This window comes from Monodelphis domestica, chromosome 6 (genome assembly GCF_027887165.1).
Source record: "Monodelphis domestica isolate mMonDom1 chromosome 6, mMonDom1.pri, whole genome shotgun sequence".
Classification (NCBI taxonomy): domain Eukaryota; kingdom Metazoa; phylum Chordata; class Mammalia; order Didelphimorphia; family Didelphidae; genus Monodelphis; species Monodelphis domestica.
Genome location: NC_077232.1, coordinates 167690764 through 167712194, shown reverse-complemented (window position 1 = coordinate 167712194; position 21431 = coordinate 167690764). Strand labels below are relative to the sequence as shown.

General features: G+C 35.6%; 1 long non-coding RNA gene across 1 annotated transcript in view; it reads left to right on the top strand.

Moving 5' to 3' along the window:
- Positions 1-2393: 2393 nt before the first annotated feature.
- Positions 2394-21431, top strand: part of LOC103103536 (uncharacterized) — a 41692-nt gene continuing 22654 nt past the window's right edge. The window contains exons 1-2 of the long non-coding RNA XR_468866.3: positions 2394-2627; positions 10447-10513. This is a non-coding gene — a long non-coding RNA (uncharacterized LOC103103536). The remainder of the gene's footprint in view (positions 2628-10446; positions 10514-21431) is intronic.

Sequence of the window (21431 nt, the reverse complement as noted above, 5' to 3'; positions counted from 1 at the left end):
GCTATATAAACCCCAAAATGTGGGTATGCATTTTTCATTATTTCTGTGTAGGAAATGGAATCTCCAATCTGGATGACATCATGAGTCACAAATATGTACAAGGCTAGGATTCTAGGTCAACGTTGCAGGCAGAGTAGAACTGACTTATACAAGAGAATGAAATAATGAACTGGCATTACTTTCTGAATTTCAGCAAAACAAAATCCAACAGTTATGTCTGCTTTGGACTTGAGTTTGGTTTGACTAACACTACATAGAAATTGATCCAAGGTGTGAAATTATTTTCACACCCAGAAACTTTGGTAGTGTAGGGGTATTCATGCTTTTTAGCTATTGGCTATTTTTTTTATTGCTCCAACTTTAAACTAATGAAAGATGATAATTATAAATAACTTTGCCTTCCCCAGACAAGGTATATGATTTTATCCATTTGCAAAAGCAAATTTGAGTTAAATAAAACTGTGGTGCTAATCAATATACCTCTAAAATGAATGAAACACAAACAATAAGTACTTGAACTGATGTCAGAGAAGAGAGAATCCTTAATTTCTTTACAGTATATTAGAATCTTGACGGTGGCAAAATGAAACAGTCATCCTTAGGAGAATGTGGTCAGAGTCATCCAGTTCACATGTGAAGTCTCTTCTTGAATAAAATCAAGTCTTTCACAAATTTGAAGACCTCTGAAAACATTTTAAAACCCAAACTATGTTTTTGGATACCATTGCTTGTATTTTAGAGTAAATGGCAAAAAACAAAACAAAATTATAATTGTTCAGTCAATTTTTCCAAGTATGTATTCCTGCAAAAGTTGGTTTCATTATGTAAATTTGCAAACCACATCTGCTGATTGCTTCAGTATTTAGATACTGGTATTTATTTATCTTTGCTGAATCCTAAGTATTAATATTGAGTCTAATTTGAGAAATATAGCACTAATGTTATTTGAATGATGCTGCCAAATTCAGCTTAGTTCTTCGTTTTCTCTTATATTTAAACATATTGAGACTATTTCTTTATTATGGGAGCAATATGCCCTGAAACTTCATAGTGAAAAGATTTGTCTGTATTTCTGGAAATGTTAAGTATTTTATTTTTCTTGATAGTTTTCTATATGAACCTTTTCTATTGGGTGAATTTGCAATGTAATTTGGATTACAAGGATCTAATGGGTAAAATTGTTCCTGTCCTTTGGTACTCTAAAGTGCCTTTGGAATAGGAATCTATAGAGCTATTTATGAAATAGGGATTCCTAGAGAAATGTTAATGTGTCCTGGTAAAAAGGGAATTTTAGGGGGCATCAAAATATCTCAGGGTTTGAGACAGTCCTAGAGATGGAAGGTTCTGGGTTCAAATTTGACCTCAGACACTTCTTACCTGTGTGACATTAGGTAAGTCACTTAACCCCCATTGCCTAGCCCTTTCTGCTCTTCTGCTTTAGGACCAAAACAGAGTATAGATTCTAAGATGGAAGATGACAGGAGTTTTTAAAAAGGGGAAAACATAAAAAAACCTTTGTCTATTCCAGATGGATTGCCTTATTTACTGAAGGAATCATAGAAGATTTTTCACCCAGAAATTTTTTTTTTTATCTAAGGATGAGGATGGGGGGAGGTGATACCTATTCAATTATAGGTACTAAACCCCTTTGTGGAGACATCTATGTCATCTAAATGATACGGATCCTGGATCTGTATGTGTTAGGATGCATAGACAACAACAGTTTATTAAAATGATATCTTTTGTATGAAACACACTAGGGAGCTAACCAAGGGATTAGTATGTGAGGACTTCCTGAATTCATATTCCACATAGTTGGGAGCAATCTTTTTTACATTGGCTATTTAGTTTAAGTCAATGAAACATTTCTGTCTTGCTCCATTTGCAGCAGGAAAGATTAACAGAAGATGGACTTCAATAATATCATGTCAAAAGGAGGTAGAGCCTAAGAGTCTCCTTCCACACCTAATGTGTGAAGTAAATTTTCTAGAGACCTATCCCTCTAAGGCAGCAATGGCGAACCTATGGCACATGTGCTAAAGATGGCACACAGAAAACTGTCTGTGGGCACATGCATTGCCGTTTCCTCTACCCCTCAACCCAAAATTTGTTACTAGAAAGGCAGAGAGACTCAGATGGAGCTGTTCCCTTCCCCTAATCCATCTACTGTGCCTGATGACATTTATTCACATTACCCACCCTTTTGCTCAGCAGCCTAATAGGAATAATTTCTCCCTCTAATGTGTGGAATAAGTCAAGGGGAACACACCCAGAATTCAGTGGTAGGTATTGCATGCAGTCTCTATGAGGACACAGCACATGGTCAATAAAAGGTTCACCATCACTTCTCTAAGAAGTATCCCAGGGTGGGACATAGGTGTCACAGAGTGATATGTCATATGCTGGAATCCCCTAGGAGCCCATGACACAAGTATGAGCATCAATGTGCAGTGTCACCATGGAGGGAGGAGCTAGTGGAATTTAAAAGGCTAGTGCAGGATGGAAAGTGGGCTCTTTGCTTCTACTCTTGAATGGATTAACTCCCTGGGATGGTGCTTAGAGATTGGCAGCAGGCATGGATGGGACCTTGCTGGGCTGAAATCTGGGATCTGATCTAACTTAACTGAGTAAGGTTGAAGTCTCTCTCTCTCTCTCTCTCTCTCTCTCTCTCTCTCTCTCTCTCTCTCTCTCTCTCTCTCTCTCTCTCTCTCTCTCTCTCCCTCCCTCCCTCCCTCCCTCCCTCTCTTTCCCTCTCTCTCCCTCACCTTCTCTCTCTCTCTCTCTGTCTCTCTCTCTCTCTCTGTCTCTCTCTCTTTCTCTCTCTCTCTCTCTCCCTCCCTCCCTCTCCCCCCCTCTCTCTCTTTATCTATCTCTCTCTTTCTCTTTCTCTCCCTCTTTAATAAATACGTGTACTTCCTATTTAGCAAATTTAATACTTATTTAATAAATACTTATAAATCTGGTGATGAGCCTCCAGATCAATTTTATTTGTAACACTAGGCTATGTGACCTTGAATAAGTGTGTCTGAATCCTTGGACTTTCTCCTTTCCCTTCTTATATAGAGGAAGTAAAATTTCTGATCTATCCAGGGAGTGCAAGCTGGGGGATCTGGGAGAACAGAGATTCAGGATAGGTAGTCAACCGGCCTAACATTAAGAAACTGAAGAAGAAGGATCTTAGGACAATAGCCCCATAAAAGCCAGCAGTCATATCCATTGTATACATGAGTTTGGTCGGACCAGTTGCCATTCAGGAATTGACTTAAATTATGATCCTAATCTATCTTCCTCACCCATATGAAGAAAATAGAAAATTATGTCACCAAGGTGATATTCAGAATATATCTACTGTATTTGCACTATGCAATATTCCGTTGTATAAGCTATTTGATGTTAAATAGTTATATGGAATTATGATTTCAGTAATGAGTCATTAATAGTGGACAGCCATTGAGGGCTCAGGCTTGTGACAAAGGAAAATGATCCAACTATAAACCTTTCAATGACTGTGAAACTCCAGTTGGGGAAAAGGGAATAGGCTGAAGGCATCTAATGCTGGGGGGAGATTATACCATGTTGTAAACTACCAGATGACATATTACTGCAGTAGAAATAAAACCATCAAAATATAGAGGTAAATATTAAAGAAACAAATAATATTGGAAAGAACACTATTACAGAAATACTTGTTATCCATAAATTCTACACGTAGTATTATTGGATAAATCTTTAAGAGAAACATTTTTATATGTGTCACCATAATAATACTACAGACAAAAAAATTTTTCCAAATCTGAAAATCTGTCAGAAGAAAATAAAAGCATCAATGTAGGTAGCTGAATCAGTGAACAGAGAGCCAGGCCTAGAGGTGGGAGGTCCTGGTTTCAACTCTGGTCTCAAATATTCCTAGCTATGTAAACCTAGGCCAGTCCCTTAACCCTCATTCATTAGCCCTTACTGCTTTTCTGCCTTAGAATAATGTGTATCAGTGCTAAGATAGCAGGTAAAGGTTAAAAAAAAAAAGTAAAATCATATAGGAATCAGATAGGATGCTAATTTTGCTTGAACTGAGTTCTATTGATAAGGCTTTCTTAGAGTTCACAAAAGACCTTATATCCAAAAGTGTTATTCAATTTCAAAAACAAGTCATTTTATCCTTTGGCTTCAAATGTCCAGAAAATATTAAACATAAAAGAATAATAGCAGGAAACCATAGACTGTTTTCATGTGAACTGCATTAAAATGAGAATGAGAAAGTATGAATAATTATAATAACATTATGCCACAAGGTCAGTATCCTATGTAAATGAACAGATGACAATTCCAAGGAGTCAAAATATGGAACCCAAATTATCCTTAAGTATTCTCAATAAACTTCAGTAGAATCAGGATATTATCATGGATTAAACTGTTATCTATAATCACATGGACAAAATCATAATTCAGGACTTCTATATCTGACAATCAATATGGTAGAGTAGGGAATGCTCTGAGCTTGTCCAAATTCATCTCCAAATAACAACAATAACACAACAACAAAAATGCCTCAAAACAAATTTTGAAATGGTCCAACTAATGAAAGAGTGAAGTCGGGTTTTAGCTTATGAAAATGTGGAGGGACACTAGGATGGATCTCTCTTACTAAGGCAAAAGGGAAGAATAATGGAACCAGCAAAGTGAGGAACATGTGTAGGACATGGTGAGGTCTTTTCTATACAAGCACACTCATGGAAACCCTCAGCAAAAGAAGAAATCTGGCAATCTTGGCACTTGGGGAATCTGGCAGTGCCTGGGATGCCCAGGGTAACTGAGAGCTAGTACTCCCTCTGTTTCAGGCATGGAGCTAAGTTTCAACACATACACTCATTCATAAAATGTCAATCCATACAAATTTAAGGAAAACATTCTTAATAGAGATAGCTATACCCCAAATCTCCCCACAATACACTCACCACCACCACCACCACTACCACTACCACTACTACTATCACCATCACCACCAATGACAAAAGTATCATCTTACTGTTTATGAAGAAATTACCATTATTATAGCTCTTTGATTGTTTAAAGACAACTGTCATTTCCTTACCCCTAACCATTCATTTATCCACATAAAATATCTCTAATTCCTTTAAGTCAAGTGTAAACCTTAAAATTTCTTAGACTTATGAATGTTGGAAATTTCCCCATTGGGAAATTTCATACTGGAAAAAATGTCCTACTGATAGTAAGAACCCCCTTGGCATGGGAGGATCCTTCTCCTCCCTACTTGGGACTGCTTTAGGACAGAAACCTTTTGCTAAACAATGGAAAGGGCTTTGACCTATGCTTAAGCATAGAACAGGAAGTTCTTTGAGTCATGATTGATTTTAGAGTTGATACAATAGAGATACTTGGAATGACAGAACCAGGTCTTGGAAAATACAATTTCCACCCTACTTAGAGTAACAGGATTTAGGAAGGGCTGCAGCATAGATCAAGATTTAATTATTTGACAATATGACCTTCAACAGACATGTGCAAAGCCACAGACCTCTGGGCAGTCCTGGGTTAAACTAGAACCACCATTGGCACAGGGGAGACATCGACAGTGATTGGTAGATGTGAGAACTGAGGGGAGGGAACTTAGATGGTTTCCTTAAAGAGAGAGGGGTCTGAGGAGAGAGGAGGAGGTCTTGCTCTGAGCGAGGTGGCTCTGAAGGTGGTTGGAGAGGTTTTGTTCTGAGAGGTTGTGCTCTGAGAAGCTTGCTCTGAAGGAAGCTGGAGGTGGAGGCCCCTGAGACTGTTTCTCCCTTTTGGTCACGTGAGTGATAGGGACTGATCTCTTTTCTTTGCCTCAGCTATCTAAGGGCTTGGGCCTTTTGGCCCAGCCTAAACAGAGGTGGTATTTAAGCCCTATTCCTTCTCTCTCTCTCTCTCTCTCTCTCTCTCTCTCTCTCTCTCTCTCTCTCTCTCTCTCTCTCTCTCTCTCTCTCTCTCTCTCTCTCTTTCTCTCTCTCTCTCTTTCTCTCTCTCTTTCTCTCTCTCTCTCTCTCTTTCCTCCTTTCTTCAATTTATTTCTAGTGAAACTTCCAACAGAAGAAGAGATTTTAAAAGTCAATGGCCTCTAATACCTTCCTCCTCCTGTTTGTAATTAAAAACTCCATAAAAGGTTGACTGCTGACTTAAGTTTTCATTTAGGAATTACATAGCTGAATTCCTTGGAGACCTTAAATTAATATATATCAGTCTTTTAAAGTGATATCCTTGTCACACAAGTCAAAAACATTATGTCCAAGGTACTGGCTCTAGCAAACATCAGACACTAATAGTATGTATGAATAATTGGAAGTGGTTCAATCTGACATAGCACTGTTAGACTGAACTTCTCTAGGCAACCAGATTTTGCCACGACCTTCCATAAACACTCAAGACTGATAAGATGAAAGACCTCTATAGGATTGATGAATTTTTTTTAATACATTACTGTTTTTCTCGTGGTATTTCTCCTTGAATTATTAGGAAGCAAACACTATGTTAGCCATTCCTCTACCATTTTTTTAAGTCACAATGGCAATCATGTAGATAACTAAAAATTAAAATTAATATACAATAATATCAAATGTATATTTTATAAGATTTATTAATAATCATTAGAAGTAACAAAATAAAGTCATGTGTCCATGGCTAATTTACCTGCTCAAACAGCTCACTCCACCAATGTCCTGACCCAGGAAGCAAAGAGGGCTAGCAATGGAAGACCATACTATTTATCCCCTGTCTATGTCATCATGTGACAAAAGGAAGCCAGAGGGCTCCTGGGAAATGTAGTTAAAAGGCACAAGATTTCCAGTTAAACATGATCATCTTCCCAGAGAAGGATTATCTAATTATGGAGGACTTTGGCAATAATTTTGCCAGCTATGACACAGATAGAGCCCCCCTATGCTTGTTACAGGACAACCTGTTTCTTTTTCCTTTATAGAAGTGAACAGTGTAGGAATCCTTGATTGCTTGGGAAATAACCTCTTCTTGCCATATAAACTGGAAGATTTCAGTCTCATTTTTGAATGAACAATGGAATCACTGACTTGTAAATCTCTGCCTATGGTGTTTCTCAACTACTCATCATCAGTGGAGCCACCCTGAGCAGTGATGAGAATGCAATTCTGAAGAGATTAGCTGAATGCTTCCATAATATTCTCAACAGAAATTCATGGACCAATGCTTAAGCATTGATGATATATCACAGGTTGAAGTCAATTTATTTCTAGTGAAACTTCCAACAGAAGAAGAGATTTTAAAAGTCAATGGCCTCTAATGAAGCAAAGCAACTACTACAAATACAAGCAGAAAAATTAAAAATACTATACTTTACCCTCAAAGAGTTTATATCTGATAGCACATAAAAGGGAAACTGAAAAGGGGACCGAGAAGGTATCTGGGCAGAGTTTGCTTAGAAAAGGAAGGAGAATGGGAAGTGGAGTCTGGAAAAGGATGAAGTCATGCCTGGCCTGGGCATTTTCCTTAAAATGGAGGTTCTGTAAGGAAGCAATCAATCAGAGAAAGGGTCTGCAGGGAAAGAGTATATTTGTAAATGTGAAAAATCAAGGGTGGGATTGAAATCCCGGGGGGGGGGGGTTAAACTTGTGTGGAATTATGGAATGGAATGACAGAGAAATTATGGAGGACCCAAAGAGAAGAAAAACTTTTTCTCCTTAAATAGGCTAAAAAAATTGAAGTTCCTTTACTATAGGACTTATTTTTCATTTTGTCATTTTTGTCATTGTATCCAAAGCAACTTGCTCAGTGCCTTCCACAGAGTAGGCATTTAATAAAAAAACAGATTGATTGATTTGGCTAGGATTATTTGATTCCCTTTGGTGTAGATTTAACAATTTCAGGATATTTCACAGATATAATTGTCTTTTTTCAAAGCATCATTTAATTCCATTACCTAGGAAGGGCCAAGGAATGAATTCTACAGAAAGATATATGCCAAAAAAAAGAAAATAGAAGAAGTTGTAGTCAAAAAGTGATTATTGAAAATTGTACCAACATGTAAACTGGGGGGGAAAAAAAGAAAGGTATATGTCACAACTAAAGCACCTTAGATAATATGCAGTTAATGCCTTTCTTCTGGAAAATTAAAACATTAGAATTGAAGGTAGACAGTGTTCAAAGAGGCTGAATAAATACCTAGACATTCCAAAAATTTGGTAAATAAACATGAGGGTAAATCTAGGCCTCTTCTTTGTGAAATTAATTCATTTACTTTGATAATCAGATTGTAGTTTTAATAATTTATGACAATCCTTGATTGCACACTAGGAAACGCACTGTGATACATGTTTCAAAAATGAAAAAAATGCTTTAAAAATTGAAACATAATTTTAGCTCTTAAATTTTGGCTGAGATGTGAAGCTATAATAGCCAGACATTTGTCTGAATTAAAGGGGTTACAAATGGCACAAGTGAGAACGTTTTTGATGAAAATCAATCGACTCCAAGAAGATATTAGATGGAATTGAGATAAAAATAAAGAAAATTACTCAAAGTTTAATTTTGGCATTTATAACCTAGTACCTAAATAAAATGCAAAAATAATCTAGAGTTTTCCAAATATCTAAACATTTATATTATATAAATAAAACACCAAGAGACTTGCATTTTAAACTTTTTCATGGTTAATTTATTATTAGACAAACACAGCCATCTACATCAAAATATATCAAATATATACTTATTGGTGTAGTTGGGAAAAAAAAAACAACAAAGCAAAACATTGGTTCTGATCAGAAAATTTTGGTACTAATCTCTAACCTAATTTTCCCAGTCTTGTGAACTAAAAGCAAATCATTCCTCACTGGGTAGTGTCAGTTTCTTCATAAAACAGGAAGATTGGCTCTAGTTTCAGGTTTCTTTACCTCAAACATTTTAAGGCTTTATTATATTTATGATTATTAAGTTACAAACACTTTTCTCTCACCTTTTGTTGTGCAGAAAATCTATTCTCTGCTAGGTGTTTCTTTTTCTTCTTTCTGGTGCAGAAAAGAATTCTCCCTTTCGATTTTATACTATTCTCTAGCAACAATGTAGAACAGTCTGCTAAGCCTTTTTACATGCATTGATTGCTAACTGCTTCTATTTATCTTTCATCAAACCTCACATGTCCCAGATATCTGGGACTTCTATAAGGATTATACTCTAAATTTGTAGACATTTTTCAAATGAGGCTGTGTTAATTAATAAGCTAGAAATGTTTTTAATAATGCATATGCTTTAAAATTCCTAAATATCTGTCTTCTAAGCAACAAAGATATATTCAACACAGTGAAGCAGAATCATTATAATGTCATTTTTAATATAAGGAGTCCTTATAGAAAGAAATCCCAGAAGAAATCCAGGGCAATGAGGACTGAAAGTAGCAAGCTGTTCTTATTCATAGGAAAACATTTATCCCTCTAACTTGTGTATCCCTATTTCTCTTATATTAAACATGGCATTGTAAAGTCTCTGTTTTGCTACACTGGCTGTGATTTTGTTGCTAAGAAGACAGATATTTAAGAATTTTAAAGTGTGTGGTCATATCTATCTCTATCTTCAGATATACTTTTATATATGTATGTATACCTGTACAGCTATACACATGTAGTTTTATGATGATATATACATATGATGATTGATAACTATTTCAACATATTTGGTTTCCTCTGTAATCTTTTATATTTTATTTATTTAACATTATTTAATATACTATTATATGTAATATAATAATAATAAATATTTTAAATATATACATATAAATAAATATAAAAATAATTAATAAACACTATTTAAGAAGGAAATCTTACACTTTACCAGACTGGTAAAAGTGTCTATGCCTATGACATACACAAGAAAAATTTAAGAACCCCTTCCCTAGACACTTTTAGAACAGAAAAAAAAAATCCAGCTTATGAGCTACAGAAATCAAAGTTTCAATTCTAATATCCTTAGAGAATGATATCTCTATTGCATCTACTAGTTAAGTGTAATGGTGGAGTAGGACAGAACTATGGAGGTTTAAAAATTAGATACTTGCCAAAATTATTATTTTATTGTCTAATCTCTCTAGCAATTTGTCTGCATACTTCAAAGAAAACAGAAACATTACCTTTACTTTCAAATTTGTGGGACTGCACTCTCATACAAAATGCCTAAATATACCAAGAATATGCAATAAACACTGAATTTATGGCATAGTACTGACAGTAAATGGCCAGAAATGAAGGAAAATTGTCAAGATGATCTAATTTGTCGTAATGATTTGAAAATATGCCATAGGCCAATTACTGTACCCACTCACTCCTCCCATGGCACTACCAGAAGCTATGATAAAAGTAGGTAATGTCATTACTTTCCTGTAAATGAAGTCTTAACAAATTCTCGTAACATGCAATTTTTCATTATCTCTTGTTTTTACAGGCCTATAGTAGGAAGAACTGGCAGTAAATTTGTTTTGCAGTTTGTTTTTATTTACCCTTGATGGAAGGTAATGTAAATATAGTACTTGGAGTTTTCAAATAATTTTTAAATAGGTATTTAGGGTATGATAACATTGTGATTTTTGTTAAGCTCTGTAAGGTTAAATACTGTCACAGAAATACCTTTTTTCTTCAACTAACTATGGTTTTATATTCTTTTTATGCCAATTAGGTAATCTGAAACATGATTACTCTCAGCGTGGTAATTGTCTATCAGAATACTCAAACTCATAAATGACTGCAGTTTAGCTCAACTTTATTCAAGAAGTATGCATTAAGGTGCTACTCTTGAAATGCCATGAGCAAAGGAGGATGGAGAAAAAATTGGAAAATCAAGTCAGATCATTTGTTTGAGTCAAATAAAACAAATATATGTTTTATATGAAGGTTTTATACATTTATCCATTTGGATAATTAGTGAATTTGGAGAAACTAGTGATTTTACCATGTCTCTCCCCTTCTGAACTTATTTTTGTTATAAATATTGAATCTGAAGTACCAGGGAGGCCAGGTCAGAGGTAAAACTCCTCCCTAAGCTGAATGACAAAATTCCCTCCCCAAAGATACTTAAAGTACTATGTTTCTTTCCCTTAACCCAGATGACTGAGGAGTAATAAGATATTATTGTAGCATAGTAGTAATAATAAGACATATTCTGAGGCTTGGAGGGAACTTCATGAACTGAAGAATTCGGGAGCTCCTATTTCCAGGTGCCAGTTGTATAACTGAATGTCATCTCAAAAGCAACCTTTCAGAGAAACTAGATGCTGCCAAGAAGATGAGATTAGGCATCATTTGGACAGTACTGAACCAGAGAAAGGTGAAGTGCTTGGTGAACAGTTCCACAAAATATTTCTTGCCTTAATCTTTTGAAGAAAAGTTACCTTCCTAGAACAATATAATACGAGATCTGCTTTAAAATTTTTAAATTAATTTTTAAGTGAATTTGTCTTCAATTTTAAAAATATTTCTTTTAGAATGAAGGAAATAAATGATTGTCCTTTAAATGATCCACACCATATATTGAGTATCTTTTGGGAAGCTACCCTGTTATTCCATTTGGGGAGAGTTTTAAATGTGACCTGGCCTGTCTGGTACCTCAGATTCAATTTAACAATAAAGTGAAGCAATTACAGCAGAGATGACCTTCTGAAGGAGTTTTAGGGACATTCAGAGCAAGGGTGCCATGTTCATCTAGGATATAGCTTTCATTTAGTGGTGTATAGTTTTTTTTTTCTGTACTGGTATACTTATTCTGCTAGTTTGTAATTGGAAACTTTATGAAGGAGGTCAACCCCCCACCCCAATTTAAATTATATTTAATTCAAGTAACCAAGAGGCCACATCAGCAGTCCAAACTTTAGTTCCCTAAATAAGTTCACCTTCGAGGACAATTTGAATGTCTTTTAATTAAAAAAAAAAAACAAAACTAGATGGAGTGAGGTTTTAGGATGTTGATTTTGCCACAGGGATGCTCTAGATATGAGTAAAATATAAGCTTTATTTTAGAGATTTTTCTCAGGATTCTATACCAGTGTCCAGGGTTATAATTAGACAGGAAAATTTGAGAAATGCCTTTTAGAATCTGGACCTTTCTGTGTTGAATCAGCACTTCTTAGTGAGAAAGAATGTCGCTGCCAAAGTGTCAAATAATATATATCTTAATTATTTATTTGAATCTTGTTCTGCAGACTAGACCCTAAATTCCTTAAAGGGCAGTGGGAGTGTGTAAGGGTAATATGCACTAGGTAAACTTGACAATGTATCTGTATGTAGCAAAATGTTCTGTACCAAGAAACCTGCTTAATAGCTACTGTAATGGTTAGAATGGGTGTTGCCAAAAATTATAATTAACCCTTAAGTTACAAGACTATAAATAGCTAGATTTATTAATAATAAAGAGAAAATAAGAGGGAAATGTAGAAAGATGAAGAATTTCCTAGCTTAATAATCCAGAGCCTAGCAACTCAGTTTCTGTTCCTAATCTCAGCCTCAGAAAATAACCTCCCTAACCCAGTGTAATAGTCCATTGACTATGGGAGGAGGGGGTTGGGAGCAAAGGGAAAGAACATGAATCTTGTAACCATAGAAAAAATCTTTTAAATTAATTAACTAAATAAAATTTGAAAAAAAAAATTATTTGTCACTAAGTTAAAAAAATAATACTCCCCCCCCAGTTTTCAGCTGGGTCTCATCTTATAAATCTTTACTACACCCACTAGTTCTCTTATATCAATCCCCAAGAACCAATCACAATTCCTCAATTAGCTTGGCACCACCCAGGGGGGCCAGTGGGATAAATTCTCTGGTTACTGGTTGACCCAAATTCAAAACAAATGGAAGGGAAGTCTAACACCTGACTGATCAAATAAAAATACAAATTCCCTTATCATACTACCCATATCTCCTCACCTATCTTCTGTCTCTGACCCAGCATCACAGCCTGCCCTGTAGTCATGGACTCCTGATTAATGAGAAATTTCTATATAGACCAAAATCATATCGACAATGTTGTTCTGCTGCCATGTTCTTTCTATGAGGCCAAATGTGTACTCCTCCTCCTTCTTTATCTATATCTATCCACATCTAGCTTTGGGAACAATAAATAAAATGATGTTACTATTATTTGAGAGAATGTCAATGATTTTGCTATTGTACAACTGAGCATCATTATGACTTCTCAGATCTCCATGATTCTTCCATGGTCATGTCCCTATTTGGATTTTCTTCTCCCATTTGAATATCAGATCTTTAATGCAGGACTGTCTTCCTTTTTGCATTTATATCTTTAGTATTCATCATAGTATCTGGCCCCTAATCAGCATTTAATAAATATCTTTTAATTCATGCATAATAGATATTTGATATTTTAGTATTGCTGCAAATATTAGTATCATACTCAATCTAGGCTAAAGAATTTTATTTCATTCCATTAAAATTCTCTCTTGGTCATTTTAATGATGTGTGGAGAGTGAGCTCCAAAAATGTACCATTTTAAATACAATCTCACAAACTTGCACAGTTTCTACTGAAGCAGAAAAACTTTGCTTGGGGTCTGATGTATGCTTGCTATTCAAAGGCCAGCCTGGCAAAGTACAGAGGGGCTCATTACCATTTTGACCTCAAGGTAATTAGTTTTTCCAATATGTGAATTATGAAAAAATTATCATAGGACAATTGAGATATATCACTGAGGATGGGAGACAAATCATTTAACCAATGATTTAAAATATCCTCAAACTATAAAAATGGAGTAAAAGTGATTAAGTGACTCAATTTAATATCAGAAGGGATCATAAATCTCAGAAAATAAATTTTCTTCTCCAAATCTCCCATTTTAAAAATTAGGAAACTGAGGCTGAGGGAGGCTATTACTTGACAAAATTCATTCATGTAGTGTCAAGTGTAAGATTTAAACCAAAGTCTTTTGATTCCAAATTCAAACTTCTTTCTGTAGTATCACGTTGTCTTGTATCAATATGAGGCTATAATAGGTATTATTAATTAGAAGCAATAGAGTACTTTAACTTTGAGTGAAGCAGGTATATTGGACCATGTAGAGGAGGAAGGAATAGAAATGCAAATCATTTCCAGAGAAAAACACTACCCAGATTCATAAAAATTGTTGATACTCTTCCTATATAAACATTTTTTACTCCATTTTTTTAAGATGTGAAAACAAGACCTCAAAGACTCAATCGCTGGTTAAATGTCACTTTGGTGGTAACAAATGATAAAATTGGATTAAAGAACTTCAACTGGACCTGGTCAAGTAGTACAATTTTTTTCTTTCTTTTTTTTTAAACATTATTTTATTTGGTCATTTTCATACATTGTTCATTGGAAACAGATCATTTTCTTTTCTTCCTCCCCACCCCCTTCCATCCCTTCCCTAGCAGAGGCGAGATTCGTCTGGGTATCACATATGTCCTTGCTCTGAACCCATTTCCTTGTTGTTGGTATTTGCATTAGGGTGCTCATTTAGCTTCTCTCCTTGATCGATCATGTCCCTTTCAACCTCTGTAGTCAGAAAGTTACTTTTCCTGGGTGTTTTTACTCCCTCAGTTTGTCCTCTGCTTGAGGATAGTTTTTTTTTTTTTCCTCGTAGATCACTACAGGTTGTTCAGGGACATTGTAAAGCCATTATTGGAGAAGTCCATTACGTTCTCTTGTACCACAATGTGTCAGTCTCTGTGTACAATATTCTCCTGGTTCTGCTCCTCTCACTCTGCATCAGTTCCTGGAGGTTGTTCCAGTCTCCATGGAATTCCTCCACTTTATTATTCCTTTGAGCACAATAGTATTCCATCACCAACATATACCACAATTTGTTCAGCCATTCTCCAACTGAAGGTCATCTTCTCATTTTCCAATTTTTGGCCACCACAAAGAGCACAGCTACAAGATTTTTTCCTTATTATCTCTTTTGGGTACAAAACCAGCAGTGCTATGGCTGGATCAAAGGGCAGACAGTCTTTTATCGCCCTTTGGGCATAGTTCCAAATTTCCCTCCAGAATGGTTGGATCAATTCACAACTCCACTAGCAATGAATTAATGTCCCTACTTTGCCACACCCCCTCCAGCATTCATTACTTTCCTTTGCTGTTATGTTAAACAATCTGCTAGGTGTGAGGTGATACCTCAGAGTTGTTTTGATTTGCATCTCTCTGATTGTAAGAAATCTAGAACACTTTTTCATGTGCTTATTAATAGACTTGATTTCATTAACTGAAAATTGCCTATTCATGTTCCTTGCCCATTTTTCAATTGGAGAATGGCTTGATTTTTTTGTACAACTGGTTTAGCTCTTTATAGATTTGAGTAATTAGACCTTTGACAGAGGTTTTTGTTATGAAGATCATTTCCCAATTTGTTGTTTTCCTTCTAATTTTAGTTACATTGGTTTTGTTTCTACAAAAACTTTTTAATTTGATGTAGTCAAAATTATTTATTTTGCATGTTGTGACTCTTTCTAAGTCTTGCTTGGTTTTTAAATCTTTCCCTTCCCAAAGGTCTGACATGTATACTATTCTGTGTTCACCTAATTTTCTTATAGTTTCCTTCTTTATATTCAAGTCATTCACCCATTCTGAGTTTATCTTGGTGTAGGGTGTGAGGTGTTGATCTATTCCTAATCTCTCCCACATTGTCTTCCAATTTTCCCAGCAGTTTTTATGAAATAGTGGATTTTTGTCCCAAAAGCTGGGGTCTTTGGGTTTGTCAAAGACTGTCTTGCTGAGATCATTTACCCGAAGTCTATTCCACTGATCCTCCTTTCTGTCTCTTAGCCAGTACCAAATTGTTTTGATGACCGCTGCTTTATAATATAGTTTGAGATTTGGGACTGCAAAGCCACCTTCCTTTGTATTTTTTTTTTCATTATTTTCCTGGATATCCTTGATCCTTTGTTCTTCCAAATGAATTTTGTTATCATTTTCTCTAATTCAGTAATATAGTTTTTTTGGTAGTTCAATGGGTATGGCACTAAATATATATATAAGTTTGGGTAGGATGGTCATTTTTATTGTGTTAGCTTGTCCCACCCATGAGCAATCAATGTTTTTCCAATTGTTTAGATCTAGTTTTAATTGTGTGGAGAGTGTTTTGTAGTTGTGTTCATAAAGTTCCTGTGTTTTTCTTGACAGATATATTCCTAAGTATTTGATATTGTCTCGGGTGACTTTAAATGGAATTTCTCTTTCTAATTCTTGCTGCTGAACTGGGTTGGAGATATATAGAAATGCTGATGACTTATGTGGGTTTATTTTGTATCCTGCAACTTTGCTAAAGTTGTTGATTATTTCAACTAGCTTTTTGGTTGATTCTCTAGGATTCATTAAGTAAATCATCATATCGTCCTCAAAGAGTGACAGCTTGGTCTCCTCATTGCCAATTTTAATACCTTCAATTTCTTTTTCTTCTCTAAGTGCTACTGCTAGTGTTTCTAGTACAATATTAAATAATAAAGGTAATAATGGGAATCCTTGTTTTACTCCTGATCTTATTGGGAAGGTTTTGAGGTTTTCCCCATTGCAGATGATGTTTGCTGATGGTTTTAGATATATACTGTTTATTATTTTTAGGAAAGGCCCTTCTATTCCTATACTTTCTAGTGTTTTCACTAGGAATGGGTGTTTTATTTTGTCAAAGGCATTTTTCTGCATCTATTGAGATAATCATGTAATTTTTGTTGGTTTGCTTGTTTATATGTCAATTATGTGGATGGTTTTCCTAATATTGAACCATCCTTGCATTCCTGGTATGAATCCTACCTGATCGTACTGGATAACCCTTGTGATGACTTGCTGGAGTCTTTTTGCTAGTATCCTACTTAAGATTTTTACATCTATATTCATTAGGGGAATTGGCATATAGTTTTCTTTCTCTGTTTTTAACCTGCCTGGCTTTAGGATCAGTACCATGTTTGTGTCGTAAAAAGAATTTGGTAGAACCCCTCCTTGGCTTATTCTGTCAAATAGTTTGTATAGTATTGGGGTTAACTGTTCTTTGAATGTTTGATAGAATTCATTTGTCAATCTGTCTGGACCTGGGGATTTTTTCTTAGGGAGTTCTTTGATGACTTGTTCAATTTCTTTTTCCGATATGGGGTTGTTTAGGTAATTTATTTCTTCTTCTTTTAGCCTAGGAAATTTATATTTTTTTAAGTATTCATCCATATCACTTAGATTGCCATATTTTTGGCCATATAATTGGGCATAGTAGTTTTTAATGATTGCCTTGATTTCCTCTTCCTTAGAGGTGAGGTCTCCCTTTTCATCTTGGATACTGTCAATTTGGTTTTTTTCTTTCCTTTTTTTAATTAGACTGACTAGTATTTTGTCAATTTCATTTGTTTTTTCAAAGTACCAGCTTCTAGTCTTATTTATTAAATCAATAGTTCTTTGACTTTCAATTTTATTAATTTCTCCTTTGATTTTTAGGATCTCTAATTTAGTCTTCATCTGAGGGTTTTTAATTTGTTCACTTTCTAGCTTTTTAATTTGCATGGCCAATTCATTGACCTCTGCCCTTCTTAATTTGTTTATATATGAACTCAAGGATATAAATTTCCCCCTGAGTACTGCTTTGGCTGCATCCCACAGATTTTGAAAGGATGTCTCACCATTGTCATTTTCTTCAATGAAGTTATTAATTGTTTCTACAATTTGTTCTTTAACTAGCTTGTTTTGGAGAATCATATTGTTTAATTTCCTATTAATTTTTGATTTATCCATCCATGTACCCTTACTAATTATTATTTTTATTGCATTGTGATCTGAGAAGGTTGCATTTATTATTTCTGCCCTTTTGCACTTGTTTGCAATGATTTTGTGCCCTAGTACATGGTCAATTTTTGTGAATGTACAATGTACTGCTGAATATAAGGTGTATTCATTTTGCCCCTATTTATTTTTCTCCATATGTCTACTAACTCTAGTTTTTCTAAGATTTCATTTGCTTCTCTCACCTCTTTCTTATTTATTTTTTGATTTGATTTATCTAGTTCAGATAGGGGAAGGTTCAGATCTCCCACTAGTATAGTTTTTCTATCTATTTCATCCTTGAGCTCCTCTAGTTTCTCCTTTAAAAATTTAGATGCTATGCTATTTGGTGCATACATATTGAGTACAGATATTTCCTCATTGTCTATTGTGAGATTTAAAATGATTGAGGTCTTAAACTATAGTGAGTTAAAATGGTGGAAGACATAAATTGTGATAGATATAAGAGAGGGTGAGTAAATTTGACAGCAGAAAATATGTTTCACTACAGTGTCTTGGTTTTTAAATCAAATATAAGGTGGTCACCAGGGAAATATTCCGAATTATTCAAATACCCAAGTCAACTGGGTTTTGTAGAGATTTTTAATTAATACTATAATGAGGAATTAGAGAAAGAGAGAAAGAGTAGGAAAGGAATAATTATGAAGGGCCTCAAGCCAATATGGCCTGGACCTGAGTCTTAACTGAGAGAATCAGTCAGTCAGTCTTTTAACACTCACCACAAGGTCTGCCTAAACAAGGATTCTAGTGACACCAGGCTAGCTCCATCTCAGCTGACTTCACCAGAGAGCCTTCCAGCCAGAGACTGTTCCAAAAGGCCTCTCTCCAGAGCCTCCAGAGGGACAGAGTCCCCTTAGAAGAGCTCCAGCGAGACCTCCTTAGAGATTGTCCTCCAAGAGCTTCCCTTCTCCAGAGCCTCTCTCAAGAGATTCTTCCCAAGCAATCCTCATCAGAGCTCATCCAAAAGGAATTCCTCCAAAAGGATATCTCCTCAAGAGATTCTGCTTTTTCTTATATAGGGGTTTTTCTCCCATGTCACCTCCCCTAAGTCCCTACATCTACCAATCACTGTAGATGCTTTCCAAAGGACTGCCCATCTAAATTCCTACTAAGTCGACCAAACTCCTCAGTAAGTCTGAATCAGAAAAAATGCTGCTGTGTGCAATCTCGTCAGTAACTCTGAACAAGAGAAAACACAGCTGAGTCAGCTAATCTCATCAAGAGAAAACTTGCCCGACCCTTTTAGGTACCTAGAATCCCACTGTATCTATTCTAAAAACAGGCCTGGCTCAAAGAACTCCTTGCCCCACCATAAGTATGGATCCAAGTACTTTCTTTGTTTAGCAATGAGTTTTCTCCCCTAAAGCATTCTTAAGTACAAGTGGAATAGAGGTCCTCCCATAGCAAGGAGTTTTCTCCCCTAAAGCAGTCCCAAGTAGGGATGGGGTAGAGATCCTCCCATAGCAAGGTGTTTTCACATTCAAGTAGAGTTTTCACTATCTGGTAGGGAATTATTTCAAGTAGGGAATTGGAGGATTCCTCAATGTGGAGTAAAAATTTTTAACATTCATAAGTCTGTGAAATTTTAAGGTTTACACTATACTGCCTTTTATCAGGATGTAATTACCTTCCCTATCTCTTTTAACTAGATTTATTTTTACTTTGGCTTTGTCTGATATCAAGATTGCTACTTCTGCCTTCTTTTTATCATTTGATGCCCAATAGATTTGGCTCCATCCTCTTACTTTCACCCTATGCGTATCTACCTTCCTCATCTGTGTTTCTTGTAGACAGCATATGGTAAGGTTTGGGATTCTAATCCACTCTGCTATTCGCTTGCCTTTTATGGGTGAGTTCATTCCATTCACATTCAGAGTTATGATTACTAGCTGTGTATTTCCCAGCATTTTGATTTCTACTCCTGGTCCTACCTTTTCTTCTTTCACTATTTCCTTCTATACCAATGCTTGTTTATAGTCAGTCCCCCCCCCATTTACCCCATTATTTTACTTCCCTTTCTACCCCCCTCCCTTCTTATTCCTCCCTTATTTTCCCCTCTAGTCTTTTTAAAATTCCCCCCCCACCTTCTCCCTCTCTTGTACTGCTTCCCTCCCCACCAGTCTGTTTTTTACCCTTCTACTCCCCTATAGGGCTCAAACCTATTTTCTTCCCCAATGGATTTGATTGTTCTTCCCTCTTTGTGTCAGTTTCAAAGTACTTAAGAGTTGAGTATTTCCTATCACCAACCTCTTTATCCTTCTAGTGTATTGATGTTCTCCCCCCTTCCTCCATGAGCTTCTTTGTGACATATACATTTACCCCCATTTGCTTCTTTTCCCATTTCTTTTAGTCATAACCTCTTTTCTTTTTTAGCTTTAGTCATGTATATATATATATATATACATACACATATGTATGTATTTATGCATGCATATATCTATATACCTATTTATGTCTTGTCCTTTCATCCTATACAGTTTGTCACTGTTCCCTCTGAGTGTAATTCTTCTAGCTGCTCAGGTGATAGCAACAGTTTTTAAGAGTTGCCAATGACCTCTTTTCTTATAGGGATACATATCATTTTAACTTATTGAGTCTCTTAAAATTTTGTTGTTGTTGTTGTTGTTGTTTTCCCCTCTTTTTTAATTACCTTTTGATGATTCTCTTGAGTTCTGTGGTTGGACTTCAGATTTTCTATTCAGGTCTGGTCTTTTATTTATGAATGCTTGGAACTCTTCTGTTGTGTTAAATGACCATTCTTTCCCCTGTAAGAATATAGTCAGTTTTGATGGGTATTTTATTCTTGGTTGTAGACCTAGTTCACTTGCTTTCCAGAATATCGTATTCCATGCCTTTTGGTCCTTCAGTGTGGATGCAGACAGATCCTGTGTTATCCTCACTGTGTTTCTATGGTATATGAATGGCTTCTTCTTGGCAGCTTGCAATATCTGTTTTTTCATCTAATTGTTTTTGAATTTGGCTATAACATTTCTTGGTGTTGTCAGTTGGGGATTAAATACAGGGGGTGATCTGTGGATTCTTTCAGTCTCCACTTTCCCCTCTTGTTCTAGGATTTCGAGACAGTTTTCCTGGATAATTTCCTCTAGTATTATGTCCAGGCTTTTTCTTTTGTCGTGGTCTTCTGGTAGTCCAATTATTCTTAAATTGTCTTTTCTTGAATTATTTTCTAAATCTTCTGTTTTGTGAATGAGATGCTTCACATTTTCCTCAATTTTTTCATTCTTTTTGTTTTGTTTTATAGTGTCCTGCTGCCTTTTGAAGTCACTTGATTCTAGTTGTTTTATTCTGGTTCTTAAAGATTGGATTTCATCTCTGGCTTTTTGGTCATCTTTTTCCTTCTGGTCGGATTTTCTTTGAAGATCGTCTTTCATCCTCTTTACCTCGTCTTTCATCTCCTTTGCCTCATTTTCCAGCTGAATGATTTTGGCTTTCAGGACACTATTTTCTTGTTTTAGTTCAATTGCCTCTGTTTCCAGATGAATTATCTTAATTTTTAAGTTCTCTTCCCAATTATCTTCAGCCTCTCTTAGTTGTGTTTTGAGTTCTTCCACAGTCTGTATCCAATTCGCTGGGATTTCTGGTTTATCGTTGGCTGATCTCTCCCCCTCTGTTCCATTTGCT